The sequence below is a fragment of the Penaeus japonicus genome, unplaced genomic scaffold (genome assembly GCF_977035675.1).
Source record: "Penaeus japonicus unplaced genomic scaffold, GWHDUDI00000001_assembly GWHDUDI00000037, whole genome shotgun sequence".
In the NCBI taxonomy this organism is placed as follows: Eukaryota; Metazoa; Arthropoda; class Malacostraca; order Decapoda; family Penaeidae; genus Penaeus; species Penaeus japonicus.
Genome location: NW_028234439.1, coordinates 3,036,462 through 3,041,461, shown reverse-complemented (window position 1 = coordinate 3,041,461; position 5,000 = coordinate 3,036,462). Strand labels below are relative to the sequence as shown.

Sequence of the window (5,000 nt, the reverse complement as noted above, 5' to 3'; positions counted from 1 at the left end):
AATGAAAATAATAATTATTACATAAATCATAATAAACATTAAATCCACATATATAAAACACAATTGTTAATCCTTACATATTGAATTCTAGTGCAACCGTTCATAACAAAATGGTGATGATAAATGATGATGATGGTGATGGTGATGATGATGATGATGAGGAGGAGGAGGAGAAGAAGAAGGTGAAGGAAGGAAAAGAAGATAAAGAAGAAGAAGAAGATGAATATGAAAAAGAAGCAGAGGATGGTGATCGTACCCCCCCAAAAAAAATAATAAAAAATAAATAATAATAATAATAATCAATAAATAAAAAATAAATAAGACAAAAAAATACAAAGTTCTAAAACTCCAACACACCCACACTGATTCACCCACAGCCACTCATATGAAAACAGGAACGCGTAAATCCCGCGTCAAAGCGATTCCAGGTACTGTCGTGCGGAGAAAACATATTTTAGTATTCGCGTCGTTGCCACACGGACATATTTTGCATACGTAAGAAGGCAAGCCAGGTTGGCAACTCTTCCCGCTTACTCTTACTTAAGTTAAGATAGTTTGATGTCTTGCGAAAAGGGAGATGGTCGATATCAGGTGATTGGATTTGTAAAAGTTGATTTGTTTCATTTTTGCTTCATTTGTATAGCTTATGTTTGGTCCCATTAGATATAGATATGGCCTATGTGTGGTTATACAGATGTGTGTTTGTGAGTGTGCTTGTTTGTTTGCGTGTGTATGTGTGTTTGTTTGTGCGTGTGTGTGAGTGTGTATGTGTGGGGGGATGGTTGTGTGTGTGTGTGTGTGTGTGTGTGTGTGTGTGTGTTTGTTTGTGTGTGTGTATGTGTTTGTTCGTGTGTGAGTGTTTGTTTGTGTGTTTGTTTATTTGTGTGTGTGTGTATGTGTATGAGACTAGCTTTTGATAGAAGTCGAGAGGTCTTGAACGAAAAATATTTAGTTAGTCATTTCACAAGAGTATGTGCGTGTATGTACAGTATATGCGTCCGTACGTATACACAAACACACCCTCCTATACATATACATATACATACATGCACACATCCCTTTCCCTAATCTAATACTAGAAATTCCTTCTCGGAAGTGTGAAAGAAGCATGTGTCTGCCTACTATTCTGGGAGATGACGATGCTGCCTCTCTTAAGCACGCTGTAGAAAGAACAGTAATTATTCCTTCATTAACACAATTACGTTATGCGTCACAAACCTCGTCGAGATGATGATATACTTTTTTTTTTGTTTTTTGTTAATTATGTACGAGCGTTAATTACGGCTGTTGTTGTTTTTTTTTGTGTTGTTCTAATGATTCAATTATTTTCTTGCACTATATGCCCTGTGCGTAATATCTTAGCGGTGCGTTGCGATGGAGAGAGATGGGAGAGAGAGAAAAAGACAAGAGAAGGGGAATAAAAGAAAAAGAGGGTAGATTTAGAGAAAAATAAGAATAAAGGAGAAGATGAAAAGGAAAGGAAGAGACGAGAGATTTGGATAAAAGGGGAAAGGGGAATGGAAGAAGAGGGGGAGATGGAGAACGAGACAAGGAAAGCGAGAGAAGGAGACGAGAGAGATGGATAAAAAAGACATGGCAAGGAAGATGGAAAGGAAAAAGAGAGAAAGAGACGAGAGAGGTGGAAAGAGATAGAAAGGGAAAAGAAAGAAGAGAGAAAGAGAGAGAGAGAGAGAGACAAGGGAATAGAAAATGTGAGAAAAGAAAAGAAAGAGAAACATAAGAAAAGAAAGATAAGAGAGAAGATAGAAAAACAAAACAAAACAAAAAAGAATGAGAGGAATGACAAAAGAAAACGAATGAGAAGAGAAATAAAGAAAATAACAGCCATTTTATATCCACCTGTATTTCTTCTCTTCCGATAATCCCCTTACCTATTTTCGCAAGATAAGGGAAGGAAAGAAAGAGGGAAGAGGAAGAGGAGCAGGAAGAGGAGGGAAGAAAGTTCTGATTTTCGGGTTTCGTTCGTTAACGGTTCTGCATGCACGACACAGCACTTATCCTCTGTTTTTGAATGTGTCTGTGAGCATGTATTCGCACACACACACACGCACACAGACACGCACGCACACATACACGCACGCACACACATATACATATACATATATATATATATACACATATATACACATACACACACATACATGTATCTATAACACACATATATATATATATATATATTATATATATATATATATATATATATATTATATATATATATATTTATATGTATATATGTATATGTATATGTATATGTATATTATATGTATATGTATATGTATATGTATTTGTATATGTATATGTATTATGTATATATATATATATATATATATATATATATATATATATATATATATAATATATATACATTATACATATACTACACACATAACACACACACACACACACACATATATATATTATATATATATATATATATATATATATATATATATATATATTTATATATTTTTTATATATAAATATATATATATATATATATATATATTCTCATAAACATGATCCTGCGCGTCCGTGTGCATAACAAAACAAGAACAATCAATACGAAGCGAAAATGGACCGCTGTGCATGACGTCACGACCCCTAGTGACGTCATGAGCCGGGACACCTAGCCTTCCTCGTGAATCTTAAAAGGTGCCGCGACCTGGAGGCGCTCGCTCACCTCATTCACGCCCCACTCACCTTCACACTAGTAGATATAGAGCAGGTCAGGTCACGTCAGGTCGGAGAGCCAGGTCGGGCCTCACTCTGAAAGGGGAAAAGTGTTAAAACAATGATGATTGCTTGTTTACGTAAACTAGTGATTAACTTTACAAGAGTTATTATGATTTCTTGTATATGTATAATATATGCTATCAAACTTACATAATATTGGTTACAAAATAAGAAAATACTAATCAAAAATCGTGTTAATGTTCTCTTTTTTCCGTATGAACTATTTCTTATATATACAAACTACATAAAAATATTTTCTAAAACCCAAAGAGTTTCACGATAATAGTTACAAAATACGAATATCTTCATCTATTAAAACCATTTTTGTCCTTCAATGCCCACCTTATTTTAACATAAATACATTTACCGTATAAGAAAGAAAACAAAAATGGCGGCCGTTGGGCTGGAGTAGAAGAGCGGTTACATGACTAAACGAAATTCAAAGATTCAAGGATTCAAGCAATAGGCTCAATGCCAAGATTTTCTTTATGAGAGACAGGGAATGAGAGAAGAGAAGAGAAGAGAAGGGAGGGGGGGAGGGGGTACTTCAGGTGGGAGGGGGGCGGGATAGGCCTACATCAGGTTGGGGCTGTTCCTTTATTTGGGGGGAGGGGATTCTCTTCCGTAGAGGGGAGAGGGGGGGGGGGTGTTACGACACATGCGGTTTGCATGGCGTTTCCTCTGCTCTAATGTCAACAGTTTATAATGCTGATGCATATATGGCCACAGAGAATACGTGTTTGTTGTTTGTTGTTTGTGTGTGTGTGTGTGTGTGTGTGTGTGTGTGTGTGTGTGTGTGTGTGTGTGTGTGTGTGTGTGTGTGTTGTTTGTGTGTGTGTGTGTGTGTGTGTGTGTGTGTGTGTGTGTGTGTGTGCGCGCATCTGAAAGTGAATGTGCGTATGTGTGTATCATACCCCACACGACGACTATAAAATTGAGAAAAACGACCCCCATAAGTGGCATAACCTTCACAACGATATCCACACGAAGGGTATTCGCAAATCCAATTCTTCGACTCTGATATATCCGCGAACAGAAAACGGAACCACCGAGGACAAACGATTATAAAAAAAATGGGTACTTCCGGGACTTACAAATTAAGAGTAAACATCCTCCACAAATATGCGATCCATAAAATCATAAAATCATAAAATTGTTGAAAGAAATCTGGAATTAAGTCAAAGAAATGTTGCGTAATAGAATCCTGTTGCGCCTACACACAAGGTGAGTCGACAAGGCATTTGCATGTTCGCCATTTTCAATGATGGTCTGAGTGTGAGCGAGGGAGTGAGGAGGTGGTGAGGGGTAGGAGAGGGAGTGAGGGGAGAAGGAGTGAGGAGGGGGAGAGGGGAGAGGGAGAGGAAGGGGGAGAGGAGGGAGGAGGAGGGGGAGGGAGGGGAGGGATGAGGGAGTGAGGGAAAGAGGGAGAGGATGGGTGAGTGAGGGAGTGATGGAGAGAGGGAGAGAATGGGTGATTGAGTAAGGGAGTGAAGGAGAGAGGGAGAGGATGGGTGAGTGAGTGAGTGAGGGAGAAAGGGAGAGGATCGGTGAGGGAGTAAGGGAGTGAGGGAAAGAGGGAGAGGATGGGTGAGTGAGTGAGGGAAGGAGAGAAAGGGAGAGAGGGAGAGGATGGGTGACTGAGTGAGGGAAGGACAGAAAGAGGGAGAGGATGGGTGACTGAGTGAGGGAAAGAGAGAAAGAGGGAGAGAATGGGTGGGTGAGTGAGTGAGTGAGTGAGTGGGTGGGTGAGTAATTAAATGAGTGAGTGTGTATCTATCTACCTATCTATCCATCTATACATATAGATATATAATCATACATATGCACACGATCCCAGCCCTACACGACAATCCCAAGACATCATCACAATCCAACCACATCTGATACAGAAACGACCATCTACCTCACTGTCCTTAGCTGAGCTTGCGAATTCCCACCCACTTAGAACCAACCACTCAACCACACCCAGTGATATTAGAGGATTGATTCAACCATGCAACAGTGCAAGGGGCAAGCGAAAAACGAGCGGTTGCATATTTGGTGGTGAAGAGGCATATCATTACGTATAGACATGTATATATATATTCGTACATATATGCATGTAGGAAAATATACATACATATATATATACACATACATACACATATATTGGTATACATACATACATATACGCATACATACACATATATTGGCATACATACATACATATACGCATATATACACATATATTGGCATACATACATACA

General features: G+C 38.7%; 1 protein-coding gene across 1 annotated transcript in view; it reads right to left on the bottom strand.

Annotated features, from left to right (window-relative positions):
- Window positions 1-5,000, bottom strand: part of LOC122258542 (major facilitator superfamily domain-containing protein 6) — a 106,297-nt gene that overhangs the window by 35,682 nt on the left and 65,615 nt on the right. Inside the window, exon 2 of the mRNA XM_086532210.1 lies at window positions 2,722-2,787. The gene's annotated coding sequence lies outside the window, so the exon portion shown is untranslated. The remainder of the gene's footprint in view (window positions 1-2,721; window positions 2,788-5,000) is intronic.